Source organism: Aedes aegypti, chromosome 2 (genome assembly GCF_002204515.2).
Source record: "Aedes aegypti strain LVP_AGWG chromosome 2, AaegL5.0 Primary Assembly, whole genome shotgun sequence".
In the NCBI taxonomy this organism is placed as follows: domain Eukaryota; kingdom Metazoa; phylum Arthropoda; class Insecta; order Diptera; family Culicidae; genus Aedes; species Aedes aegypti.
Genome location: NC_035108.1, coordinates 262,662,294 through 262,676,934, shown reverse-complemented (window position 1 = coordinate 262,676,934; position 14,641 = coordinate 262,662,294). Strand labels below are relative to the sequence as shown.

Below are 14,641 nucleotides of genomic sequence, written 5' to 3'. Positions count from 1 at the left end.
ATTTTTTTTTAACTTATTTTTTATTGCTTCTAACTCTCCAAAAAAGTATTTGTATATTAGTTTAGGGATCAATTGTTTCCAATCTATATCCATTAAATCATACTACGACAAAAAATCCCTTCATTAAAAAGGAATTCAAATTTAAATACAATTAAATCATAACATGCTGAACACAATCACATAAGGATACCATATTTTTTTATTTGCGCATTTCTACCTGATTATTTAAAACCCAATTTAGTACTATACCATTTAATTCCACTAGAGTTTGTATCCTTTGACAGATACCTACGTATATTTCGACCTGAACTGTATTATTTCACTAAACCCCTTTTGTGAAATTTTGAGGAAATGTATGAAGATTTATATTGAAAACAGCTCTTATTACTTTTTTTTCAATATTCTTCTTCTTTTTATCATTACGTTTCCTTTGTGACCGCACCTGCTTCTCAGCTTAGTACTCAATTAGCACTTCTTTGTTTGAGTAAATACAAAACAAATTGCTTTGAAAATACCATGTGTTGATTATACCATCTGATGAATTTCCAGTTCAGACATTGCCTATTCATAGACGAAGTGTTGTACAAAATTATTTGGAATAAAACTATTATATACACAAAATTGTCAATCCATGTTTCGGAAATACCGTTTGCTGAAAACATTTCAACTATAGTTTACATAATTTTACTGATGTAAAGCTATTTTGGATGCGTTAGCTGAAATTTATCAATATTACTTTCTGGATACTTGTCATCGCTTTCAGTTATGCTGATATTCAGTAATTTATTCGAAAGCTTTATAAATTTGCCGTAAATCAGAAAAACATAAATACTTAACTTACAGAAGAAATCTTGTTTTTCTTATGTAAACCAGTAATCTTTTCGATCTATCAAACGAGTTACTTTGCAAGCAAATAAAATTTTCTCTCACGCGTGATATTTGCTTGTCTTGTCGGTAGTGTTAAAAAAATGTGATTAATTCATTACAATACCATTTAAGTCTAATCTAGTACACGACACTGAAGATGGCCTTATAATTACGCGTTATCTTTCACGATACAAATAATAGTGAAATTTAATGGTACCTCATTCGATTTTCATTTACTTTATTGTTTAAAAAGAGTTAGAAAAGCAAAAGACCTTTTTCCTCCAGATCTCAGAATGTTTCTTCGTTTATTGGATTTAAGTGTTCAGTTATTTTGTTGAAATAAATGTGTATTATACGTGTAACAACATTTTGTCTTACTATTGTAAATGTGAGGATCATCAACATCATCCATCAACTACAGGTTGAATTTCATTATTGACGATTTAATTTTTGAATGTTCACCCTTTCCTGGCTTATACCAGATTTTGCTCTTATGTCTGAGATATACTTTTGGAAAACTTCACTACGATGTGTGTTTTCCAAACGAAACAATTGTCGCTTTCATCAATTTCACTTTGTTGGATGATCAGCTATCTATTATTTTGCTAAATGGATTGCTGGATTTGCAGCACAAAAACATCAGCAAAACTTTGCTGACTTACAGAAATAACAATTTGGTGTGTGTATTCCGAGAAAATATGATTGGATGAAATTCTCCCGGAAAGCAATCAAATCAAATCCAATTTAGGGCCCATTCACAAATTTCATAACGCTGAAGAGGGTGGGTGGGTGTCCTCGTCCTGTCACGACTCATACAAAATTTGTAAAATGTACATACAAAAAGCGTTACAAGGGGGTGGGTGGGTGTCGAAAATGGCCATTTTTAGCGTTAGGAAATTTGTGAATAAACCCTTTCCTCTATGCGGAAGTGTTTATCCTCCCGAGAACCTTTGCCAAGGACAACATCCTTATACACGTTCGCAATCTCGACATATCGCACAATAAGCCCATACGGGAAGTTCACATCCAATACATCATTGATATACCGAATCAACATGTTAAATAATGTTTGCAGAAGTTTTATAAAAAAAGCTTTAGTGCTTCTACTTGAAAATTAGAATACTGGGCTGGTCACTCTAACGCAAACTGACAAGCCCATGCCACCATTGCACCGGTGTTGGTACGTCAGAATTTTCCACCACCGCCGTTATCCTGCTGCGGAGCCGACAGGCAAGTGAAAAGCGGAAAACTGGAAAAGCGGGTAGTTTCCATAGAAGGCGGGGTGGCAGGCAACCGAAAAGTACAACCTCGTGCTAGAAGCTTTCGGATTCATTCGCTCAGTTATAACCCAGTTTCGTTCCCAGCTTGACACACCAATCCAATCGCTCGCTTTTCGGTTGATGATTAACTGTATGCCTACATATTCCATTGATTGGTAAATATACCTTTCTTGTGCAAGTGGCAGTCGGTCTGCTTTCGTAGTGAAAAAAGAAAGTAATTTGTGATTGCGTTAGCGAATTTTTCCCCAAGCGTTATTATTTCCCCCATTCGTTGTGTGTCCTGTTCATGATTAAATTTACATCGTAATCGTTTCATCCGCGAGCGATATTAAAGTGTGAAAAGCGTCATGAGGCATCAGCTGGTTGTCTACTTCAAGGAGATTCTCTCACAGCGATAAAGTGACAAATCCCTGCAGAGGAAACTGGGATTGCTTAAGATGCTGGAATAATGTGAAAAGTTGGAAAATACAGCATTGAGCAGGGCGACATAATTATAGCCCAGTGCATATTTTAAAAGATTGCAAAAATCGCAACGGTTTGATAGTGTGAGTGTTGTGCGCTAATGCAATGGACAAGAGAGTAAAGATTTTAGTTGCCGTGTTCTGGAAGCAGTAGTGAAAATTGTTCAAGGTAATAACAACGATTATCGGTAATGTATTTATGACATATTAGAACAAACATTTTGACTTTTTTGTAACCTCATATTCATAGTCCTGCAAAACTATATTCTAAAAGTAATTTCGTTAGTTGAGTGTGAGTGCGTAAACTGTGTGTTCTAACTAGAATAAAATACAAGCATGTTTTGCAATTGTGTTGTTGTTTGCAGCTTTCGTGAATTGCAAGCGAAGAGAAGCACGAACGAGCGTTCACGTGGTTTATTGGCTTCTTACTTCACATGCTGTTCATAACGTGACTGTCGCTATACAATAATCTTAGCGTCGTCGTGCTTCCATGGAAAAGTTTATTCGTGGGAAGATAGCTGTTACGGTAATCGCACCGGTGCGAGATGGCTTTTAATTTGAAAGCTATATAGGAATGATAGATATAACACGCATCGCCTTAGTATTGAAAAAAAAACTTCCATAAAAATGTACAAGGGGCACATAGCGAAACAGAATGATTATATACATTTTAAAAACAAAACATTATTTTTTCTTCAAGAATATTTGAATTTTAATAAAATTAATATTAATATACCGTTTTGCTTCGAATTGCCGGACGCTTCAAAAACCGGACACTATGATAATTTTTTACACTTTTCATACAGTGAATTTGAATTTTACTATAATACTTATGCACATAACTATTATTCAATTTTAGTTGCATGTTATAGATATTAAGGAATCGTAGGCATCAAGGTATTATTATTAAAAATGAAAGAATAAAATGCGTATCGATTCGATACTCTACACATTTCATTGCGTGTAGGACTGCATCTCACATTTGCCATGAAGTTGCACATAACTATTATTCAATTTTAGTTGCATGTTATAGATATTAAGGAATCGTAGGCATCAAGGTATTATTATTAAAAATGAAAGAATAAAATGCGTATCGATTCGATACTCTACACATTTCATTGCGTGTAGGACTGCATCTCACATTTGCCATGAAGTGTGAGAATCGTTTTTGCCCAAACTTCCTATACATTTCTGATAGCTTCGGAGTTTGTCACGACTCGATACTTTTGTGATTACGTATAGTAAACTGTTCAAGATCCTGAATTGTAGAGATGGTGAGTTGAATTTCATACAAAATATGCGAATATTTCGTCAAAAATTAGTGTCCGGAATTCGAAGCAAAAGTGTCCGGATTTCGAAACAACTTAATCAGAGTGTCCGGATTTCGATGCAAGACACATCTCTTGGTTTTGCATATTTGAACGTTGTTGGGGGACGAGAAACTCACATCGATAGCCTTGCAATAATTCCTCCAACACTCGAAGATGTATTCGACCTTGACCAAGGTCGATGTTGCTGGCAGAAGAACACTGGTCTTAGTGGTTCCAACTCATTCTCCTTGAGTTATTGGGCCTTTGGAGTTTCCTTTTCGAGGGCTTCTTCCGGGCACTTATAAAAACACTCACATTTACTGAATTTAAAACTCGAACTACACATCACTACATTTATTTTGGATCTTAAAAACTAACATTGAACGCTTAAGTCTAACACATTAAAATTCAACCGAGTGAGCTCTCCTATGCCCACATGTCTGCCGACCGATCGAGGTGCAACTGAAGGTCCACTCTACAGTTGATCTTCGCCTACCTACGAAAGCAGCATTCTATGATTTTATTCGGCTCAGTCCATCGGTTTTGTGAGTATCATTCAGCTCATCTCCTCTCATCGATTATTCACCACTGCAGAACGTATCGGGTTGACGTCACTAATCTGAGAATGCAGACTCCCTGTGTAAGAGATGATCCCCGATCCGATCTGCTCCCGCTCATGATAACCGTCTGCGTAGATATCCCAAACATCTATTGTAGCTGGGTTTACGCTTCTGTTTATAGATGCCTGTTTGCTGCTGCGTTCGTTGGCCTAGTTGAGAAGCAGTTCCAGGGTTGAAGTAACAGGGGGGTTTGAGCCTGCTATCAGACACTCTCACCCACCCAGAAATTGGTATGATTTCTGAAATAAAAGAAAATCCTCTTCGAAGGGAAATGGGGATAGGGTGGGATTCATTTTTGCTCTGCTGGGTGCTGGTTAGGCTGATCCTCTGAGATTGGTAAGAAACACAACTTCTCTACAGCTCTTTTCAATTCTCCTGAGCTGGTCTTCAATGTGACGACGCGTACAACTCCATCGGTGCCAGGATGAAGCTTACAAATCCTACCCATCTTCCATTTCATGGGGGGCATGTTTTCGTCACGAATAATTACCATTCTCCCGACATCGATCTTGATCGGACTGTTCCACCGTTTGAACCTTCCTTGAAGTTGACACAGATACTCCATACGCCAACGTTTCCAAAAATCTTGCAGTATTCTTTGCATCAACTGAAAGCGATCAAGTCTATTCAAAGCGACGGATTCCAAATTTGGTTCTGGTAATGCTTGGAGCGAAGTGCCAATTAAAAAATGAGCTGGAGTCAAGGGTTCCAAATCATTTGGGTGAATTGAGACATCCTTCAACTTGAACTAAAAGCGTATTCAATTCTTCTGCCGAAGGACACGATTCACCCATGACCTTTAGAAGATGATTTTTTGCTGATCTCACAGCCGCCTCCCACAGTCCTCCAAAGTGGGGCGAGCTGGGTGGACTGAAATGCCACCGAATTCCGTCCTCATTACATTCCTTAGAAACCTTCTCGCGATGATTAGGACTTTTGAGTAGTTGTAGGAAATCCTTCATTCTATTCCTCGCACCGACAAAGTTAGTTCCGTTGTCGGAATAGATGTCTTGACATTTCCCTCTTCTGGCAACGAAACGACGAAGAGCTAATAAGAAACGATCGGTAGTCAAATCCATCACCAACTCCAAATGAACAGCCTTGGTGCAGAGACACACGAAAATCGCAACATATACCTTAATAGCTGGCTTACGTGGGGCAGGTCTGATGTACATTGGTCCGAAATAGTCTACGCCAGTCTGTGAGAATGGCCTTGATGGTGAGACACGTGGTGAAGGCAGGTCACCCATAAACTGTTGAATTGCAGAAGGTTTCGATCGAAAACACTTAATACATTGATGAACAACATGTCGTGCAAGGTTCCGTCCACCCAATGGCCAGAATCGAAGCCGAACAGCTCCCAGAAGTAGCTGCGGTCCAGCATGTAGGAGTTTCAAATGGTAATGATTGAGGATTAATCGTGTAAATGCATGACGTGCAGGAAGGACAATTGGATGTTTTACGTCGTATGCTTCTGCCGAATGTTCGAGCCGTCCGCCAACTCTAATAACGTTGTCTTCGGCGATATGTGGATGAAACCACCGAAGTGGCGACCGTCTTGGAACCGTTCCGCTCTTCGTTAGAGCATTCCACTCATCGGCAAAGGCTTCCCTTTGCACACGCCGAACCATGGTCAATTCTGCCTCGTTAAGCTCTTCATTCGATAATCGACTATTGGCTACAACTCGATCTCGCATATCCTTCCTAAGTAGTCGCATTAACCGCAACCAATACGCGGTTTTCCGGATCAGGTCGGAATAGGACGAAAACCTTCCCAAATACCATTCGTTGAATTCGGCATCTAACGTAATCGCACATGACACCATCGTACGGCGTCGCTCTTGACTCTCCTCATCCGGAAACGATTCTAAAGGTGACAGCGGCCAATACTCACGAGTTGATTTTAACCATTCTGGTCCTTCCCACCAAAAGGTATTTTTAACAATATCTCCTGGGGCAATTCCTCTGGAGATCAAATCGGCTGGGTTTTCCTTACCCGAAACATGAAACCACTGGGACGGCTCTGTGATAGCCTGGATTTTTGCCACTCGGTTCGCTACGAACGTATTCCACACGTTTGGCGAAGCTTGTATCCACCTCAAAACACAGGTAGAATCGACCCAAAAGAAGGCTTGGGCATCAGTTCTGATGGAGTCACGAATCTTCTCGTATAGCTGTGCGGTCAAGAGTGCGCCACATAACTCTAGCCTCGGAATAGTCTGCGTCTTCAAGGGTGCTATCTTAGATTTTGAAGACAGCAGTCGGACTTTCAATCCTCCCTGTCCATCTTGGCTTCTTACGTAGACACATCCTCCGTATGCCTTGGTCGATGCGTCCGAAAAACAATGAATTTCGATCTTAATTGCCTCCGGAATGGTCACACAACGGTCTATACGAACATCGTTCAACAGAGGAAGTTGGTCATAGTAGGCTCTCCAAATCTCACCCACCGTTGAAGGCAAGGGTTGGTCCCAATCCAATGCCTGATCTCTCTCATTCCTGAATTTCCACAAAAGCTGCATAATTGTCTTTGCCGTGGTAATAACGGCACCAAGAAGTCCAAGCGGATCAAACAGAGTGGCAATCACCGATAAGACTTGCCGTTTCGAAAGTTGTTGAGAAAACGAACGTAATGGAATGTCGAATTTGAACCGTAGTTGATCGGTATTCGGCAACCACGTCAATCCAAGGGTTTTTAGGGTCGAATCGGGATCCAAATCTATGCCTTCCGATAGTCGAATCGCCAGATTATCCTCGGAAATTCCTTCCAGTACTGTCGGGTTATTGGATGCCCATTTGCGAAGTCTGAATCTTCCCTTCATTGTCATTTCCTCCAGCTGTACACGAAGTTCACAAGCTGCTTGAATCGTATCTGCTCCTGTTATAACGTCATCCATATACGTATCCTCGGTGGCAGCCCTTGCAGCAAGCGGGTATTGATGTTCTTCATCCATTGCCAATTGGTTCAACGTGCGTGTTGCTAAGAAGGGTGCAGATTTCGTCCCGTACGTGACGGTGTTGAGTTCGTACACGTCCACAAGATCAGCTGCATCAAAACGCCATAGGATGCATTGCAGATGCCGGTCCTCCGGTACAATGAAAATTTGGAGAAACATCTTTTCTACGTCGGCTACCAACATGATTTGCTTCATGCGACTCCGAAGCATGATGGACCGTAGATCCTGCTGAACGATCGGGCCTACAAGCAAAGAATCGTTGAGGGAAATTCCAGACGAGGTCTTGCATGACGCGTCGAAGACAACACGTAGCTTTGTAGTGGTGCTAGTTTCTTTAATCACAGGATGGTGTGGCAAATAACACCGTTTTTCCGATTCCTCCATATTGTCTACCTTGGTCATATGCCCTAGTTGCACATACTCTGCCATGAACTTGTGGTACTGTTCCTTTAGACTGGCATCCCTCGCCAATCTGCGTTCTGTACCTTGAAAACGCCGGAATGCGATGTCCCGTGACTCGCCCATCCTGGAGATAGCGTCTTCATCTTTCGGTAACGAAACGAAATACCGACCATCCGGGTCCCTTCGAAACGTTCGTTGAAAAAGTTCTTCACACCTTTTTTCCTCCGATGAAAGAATCTTAGTTCCGCCTACTTCTTCGCTAATCCAAAAACGAGTGACTAATTCTTCCAAAGCTGCCGTAGAAGCCGTGCTACAGTTGACACGTAGACCTTCAGTTGACTTCATTAATCCTCCGCAAACCACCCATCCAAATACCGATTCATTGAGTGTCGGCAATTGCTTTCCAATGGAAATTCTTCGACCAGATTCGAAGAAATCGAAGAAGAACTCAATGCCTAACACCATGTCCACCGCACCAGGGTTGAAGAACGCAGGATCTGCTAGGCTGATTCCATTGGGTATTGACCATCCTTCCACATTCACCTTCGCCGTAGGCAAATCCGCTGTTACCTTTGGTAGAACCAGGAAGCTGACATTCCGCGAGAATTCCGATACTCGGGAACAAACCAATGCTTGGATTCTGTATTTCACCTTCATAGCTGCTTGACCAATTCCGAGAACTGAAATATCCACCTTCTCTCTCTGAGTCCGAATACGTTGACTCAGACGTTCAGTAATGAAATTGCTTTCAGAGCCGGAGTCCAGCAGTGCGCGAGCCGGAAACTGACTACCTTCGTCATCTTCCACGATAACGACCGCAGTAGCCAGAAGAACTTGAGAGGAAAATTGCTGAGCTGAACCTGAAACCGAGGATTCAGTGGCAAGCATGTTTATCACCTGGGATGTAGAACCAGAAGTCTCAACAGATTCCGTAGGAGTAGAGGTAACCGCAGCGACCTTCGCTGTTTCGCTTTTCTCCGCCTTGAAGCATACCATGGTATGGTGGCGACCCTTACAGCCACGACAAAAGTATTTCGATGGACATTCCCTTGCTTGATGATTTGATTTGAAGCAATTTCTGCACAGTGCATTAGATCTCAATACCCCATCTCTCTCCCGCACAGACAACCGTTGGAATGAAGAACACATGTAAAGTGGATGGTTCTCCTTGCAAACCACACATCGTCCCCCAGACGACTGCACAGAACCGCAGCTGGCCTTCACAGCTGACGATTTGTACCTTGACGGTTGTTGAACTTGTTGAGATCCTTTAACGTCCGAAGCCTTCGATGGCAATGATTCCAAGATACAAATCCGTCGATGCATGAAATCGGTTAGATCTGCCAACGTATCTTGATCCTTCGTTGAAGATTGTTCCTCCCATCCTCTACGAGTCACTGGATCTAGACGTGAAGTCAACAAGTTGACCAGTAAAAGGTCCTTGTATTCCTCGGGCTTGATGACCTGATCCAAATTTTGCACTATTCTTTCGAATCCGTCCATAAGAGTGTGCAAGTCTGTTACAGATTCTTTGGAAAGTGTTGGCAAACTAAATAAGGCCTGAACCTGACGTTTTTTCAACTGCTTACTGTTGTCATACCTCTTAAGCAACATCTCCCAAGCTACTTGGTAATTGTTCCTTGTTATCTTCAAGGGATCAATTAGGCCCTTTGGTTCACCTTGAAGACAACCCTTTAAGTAGTGGAACTTCTCTACTTCAGGTAAGTCTACCTTTCTGTGGATGAGAGAAGTATACAAATCTCGGAAACTGATCCATTCATCAATGTTCCCGTTGAAGCTTTGGAGCTTAATTTGGGGCAAACGGACATGATCCATCATACCATGCCCAGCTGACAACGTTTCGTTCCCTCGCATCGATATATCAATAGCATCATCAGGTCCCTGCAACTCCTTGGCCTTATCCATGAGAAATGATACACAATCGTAATATCTATCACTATAGATTAACCTAGCCTGATCAAATGTCCCTTCTTCATCTTCAAAATCGTCATGAGCTTGGATGTCATTCAAAACCGTGCCATATTTCTCCCACAAATTCTCGGCGCTGTGCAGACGAACATTTACAGCGCTTGCGGTACAGGTCGGCTCGTAGTTCTGTACAAATCTCAAGATGTCGTCCAGGGATGTCTGGATGTTTTTAAGCTGGACCATCAACAGCTTAAGGGTAGGTTGTTTCTTAACCCCGGGAGCCATGGTTGAAACACGTCACTCGATCCGGCAAAGAGAAATATGATGGTGTAGAGATCCAAAGTCCACGGCTTCGGCTGACATATACTGTAGAAGCCTACCTGACAAAATAGTAAGCTGCACTGGGATCAACTACACCTCATCCAAATGAATCCAGACGTCACGGTGATTCGGTTCGGAAACGCCACTCATCCAACAGTATCGAATCGTTGAGGAAAGAGGAGAAGAGCCAAATGTAGTATCCGATAGTCCTTGCTTCGACAGACATATACTGTAGAACTCACCCACGAGAACTAACAGCTATTCAAATTCATTCCATCGTCGAAGGGATCTCAAATTCCAAGCTCAATTACAGCAAACTCATTAACAGCGATCAATTTCTCACCAACAGCAAGATTCAAGGGAAGAGTTCCAAGAAGAGGAAACGGGCATGTAGTATACAGAGATTGAAGCCTCGGCAAGGCATATACTTGTTCACTAACCCAGAAAACCTTAGCAGCACCAATCCAATCAGAAAACGAATAAATCCAGTGAAATCGAGACAGTTTTTCTGGTAACGAACAGTTTGTTCTCAGGGATTCGTGGCCAATAAGTTGAAGAGGATGAATTCAAATTACAATGTGTATATTTCTGTGTCCCGCTTCGGTGACATATACAGTTCATAGCACTCATCAATATAGAAAATATACGTCACAGCCTCTTCAATTTTGGTGAATCAAGCAGTTGCCTCGGGTTGTTGAAGTACTAGAAGCTCATCCAAACCAGAGTGATGCGATAGAACCGATGTAAATTGTCTGAACGATTGTCCTCCAATACATTCTTCAGTAGTCGCCAAGGTCCATCGTCTCGACGGTTGATAAATCCATCCGATCCAGGGTAGAAACATCGAAATAAGGTGTTAGACTCATGCAATCCTAACGACGACTGGACATATACTGAACTTAAAAATATTTACCTGGAGAACCAGATTGTCCGCTGGTTCAGTAGTCCAAATTCGTGCCAGTGGTGTGATCAAACCGGGTAGCTCAATCAACAGTCCTTGTACCAGCCAGTCAATCAGTCAGATAAGCCTCGACCAACCAATCAAGCCAATTAGCCTCGAATCCGCAAACGATCCTCAAAGTCCGGTTACAGCAGATGGTTTGTGTATCATGCAATATGATGACAGGTGTTGGGAGATCGCAGCAGTCTGTGAGCGCGAGTGGACGTGAAAAAAAAATCGGCTGTCATTTTTTTGTGTAGTAAAACTTTTCAAAAGAATTAATCTGGCCAGTGCTTTTTACATGAGTGTAATATGTAGTGAATGGTGTTGTCGGTGCAATTTAAGCTTTGAAGGACGAATGGATCGGTTTCCGGAGAAGCAATGCGTTGTGGTGTGCCGTGGGGACGTTCGGTTTCTTGGTAGTGCTACCTGAGCCTAACGATTGGCGTACGTGGTAATACGAACCACTGATGGAAATGGATTGGTCATCTTACCAGCTATACCCAATTGGGGGGAGATCCGGTGAGTTTGTTCCAAATTATTATCAGAACATTGTTAGCATTAGTTGACTCTTGATAAGTGCCGCGGGAACGATTGTTTTTTTTTTTTTTTGTGATAAGCATCGTCGGTTCGAGGTGACGGATAATCGGATGGTTCGCGTATGAGAGGAAATATATTTTGAAATTGCCACTATTTCCACATTTATTTCGTTTTTTTTTTGAGCTTTTTTTACAATGAACATAAAAATACGCGTGTTTTTTTTTTTTTTTTTTTTGTTTGAATTGCTGCTATTCGTTTTACATAAGTTGAACACGGTTTTTTTTTTGTTTCTAATGTTCAATTATCGAATAGTGAAATAAAAAAATTCTAGGTTTGTAGATCATACGCGTAGCGGTTTTTTTTTTTTTTTTTTTTTTTTTTTTTTTTTTTTTTTTTTTTTTTTTTTTTTTTTCCTCCGATGACCCTTGAGGGATCGGTTCTGCTTTTAAATCATTAATAAGCAGATACCCACACTTGCTTCGTCGCAAACATAATTTTTTAAAACGGAAAGTACTATGCGGAATCTTATTAATCATATATCTTAAATAGGACAAATATCTTCTCTTTGATTGCCGACATTCAAAAGATTAAATTCAAAACGCTTAAACAATAAATGCCATGGGTCTATCGCTAGCTTTCAAAGCGAATCCTGACTTTATTTTTCCTCTCCCAACCCCCACCTCCGTAGCACTTATGAGGGTGTCGCTGAGTCGGTGGCCTCTCATTAAGTAAGTGCTACATCAACATTTCCTTCCCCTATCCCAAGTTACGGTAAAGATGGGCGTGGCCAGGAATAGTGATATTTATGGTTTTGGTCTTCTTGTTTAAGATTGGATCAAGGAATACTCCTCATCCTTGATCTTGAGAGCAGTCTGAATGAGATTATCAAAAAGGAACATAAATGTTGCTAGTATCCAATCTACGAAGTATACCGTAACTACGCTAACGCTAACGCTAACGCTAACGCTAACGCTAACGCTATGCAATATGATGACAGGTGTTAGAATCGAAAATTGCCTTGCTTCGGCTGGACATATAGTGATGGTTCCACTCACCTATGAAAAGGTTCCATTCGATGGATGTCCAGACCACACTATCCTCGATCCTTTGTAGCATGCAGTGATGGCGATCCGCTAATTGTTCGCGAAATTGATGGCTACTGCGACAATTGTCCTTGAGTGCGATGGCTTCCTCTAATTGTCCTTATACTATAGACGGATGCTACTCAATGGCGCCAAGTAGCGCACAATAAGTTTTCCAGGTCCTTTCTGTCCCTTCCCGGTCCGTCCAATCCGGCTCGAAGGACCATAAATGTTGGGGGACGAGAAACTCACTTCGATAGCCTTGCAATAATTCCTCCAACACTCGAAGATGTATTCGACCTTGACCAAGGTCGATGTTGCTGGCAGAAGAACACTGGTCTTAGTGGTTCCAACTCATTCTCCTTGAGTTATTGGGCCTTTGGAGTTTCCTTTTCGAGGGCTTCTTCCGGGCACTTATAAAAACACTCACATTTACTGAATTAAAAACTCGAACTACACATCACTACATTTATTTTGGATCTTAAAAACTAACATTGAACGCTTAAGTCTAACACATTAAAATTCAACCGAGTGAGCTCTCCTATGCCCACATGTCTGCCGACCGATCGAGGCGCAACTGAAGGTCCACTCTACAGTTGATCTTCGCCTACCTACGAAAGCAGCATTCTATGATTTTATTCGGCTCAGTCCATCGGTTTTGTGAGTATCATTCAGCTCATCTCCTCTCATCGATTATTCACCACTGCAGAACGTATCGGGTTGACATCACTAATCTGAGAATGCAGACTCCCTGTGTAAGAGATGATCCCCGATCCGATCTGCTCCCGCTCATGATAACCGTCTGCGTAGATATCCCAAACATCTATTGTAGCTGGGTTTACGCTTCTGTTTATAGATGCCTGTTTGCTGCTGCGTTCGTTGGCCTAGTTGAGAAGCAGTTCCAGGGTTGAAGTAACAGGGGGGTTTGAGCCTGCTATCAGACAAACGTTTTTTTTGCATAAATAATCGTTATTTTTATTACACCATCCTAAATAATAGACATTTACCGCCGTGAAACATCACGGTACCGTATGAAAACAGATATCATTAATTATATAAATGATGTTGAAGTTAGTCCGGTGCTTAAGTGTCCGGATTTCGAGTCATAACGGTATAAAGCACCTATCATGGTAATGAGAGATTGCACCTCAAATTATTGGAACTCGACATTTGCTCCAGTGTTCAAAATTTCAGAGTTTTGCTTTCCTATGAATAACTGTATACAGAGATTTTATACATTCAATACATTTGACTTGAATGCCCTGATAAACTAAAGGAACTAAAGGAAAAAGTTCTGAACAGCACTCGTCAAATAAGTACCTATCTGCCGTTGAAGTCTCTATGAAGATTGCTCCACTAACGGTATTTGACATTGAAATCATTACTGGCAAGCAATTTGTTCTCATTTCAAGGGGGTGGGACATTTCATATAAAGACGTTTTGCAAAAAGCATAATAAGGATTATCATCATCTTCTTCTTCTTGGCATTACGTCCTCACTGGGACAGAGCCTGCTTCTCAGCTTAGTGTTCTCATGAGCATTTCCACTGTTATTAACTGAAAGCTTTCTTTGCCAAAGTTACCATTTTCGCATTCGTATATCGTGTGACAGGTACGATGATACTTCATGCCCAGGGAAGTCGAGGAAATTTCCATAATGAAAAGGTCCTGAATCGACCGGGAATCGACCCAAGACACCTTCAGCATGGCTTTGCTTTGTAGCCGCGGACTCTCACCACTCGGCTAAGGAAGGACCCATAATAAGGATTATATGCCTTCTTTATAGCCTTCTCTGTTCTTACATTATGCGAAACGCCCATTATGCCAAACGTCATTAAGCGAAATGTCTTTATGCTGCATGTCCTAGAACGAAATGGCTTTATGCGAAACGTCTTCATGCGACATGAGTCACTTCTAAGCATTAAAAAGACGT

At 41.4% G+C, this 14,641-nt stretch overlaps 2 protein-coding genes across 2 annotated transcripts in view; one reads left to right on the top strand and one right to left on the bottom strand.

The window, feature by feature from the left end:
- The window catches only part of LOC5570907 (phosphoglucomutase-2), a 300,316-nt gene that overhangs the window by 43,582 nt on the left and 242,093 nt on the right, over positions 1–14,641 (bottom strand). The window lies entirely within an intron of this gene.
- Positions 2,206–14,641, top strand: part of LOC5570908 (START domain-containing protein 10) — a 107,764-nt gene continuing 95,328 nt past the window's right edge. Inside the window, exon 1 of the mRNA XM_001653335.2 lies at positions 2,206–2,777. The gene's annotated coding sequence lies outside the window, so the exon portion shown is untranslated. The remainder of the gene's footprint in view (positions 2,778–14,641) is intronic.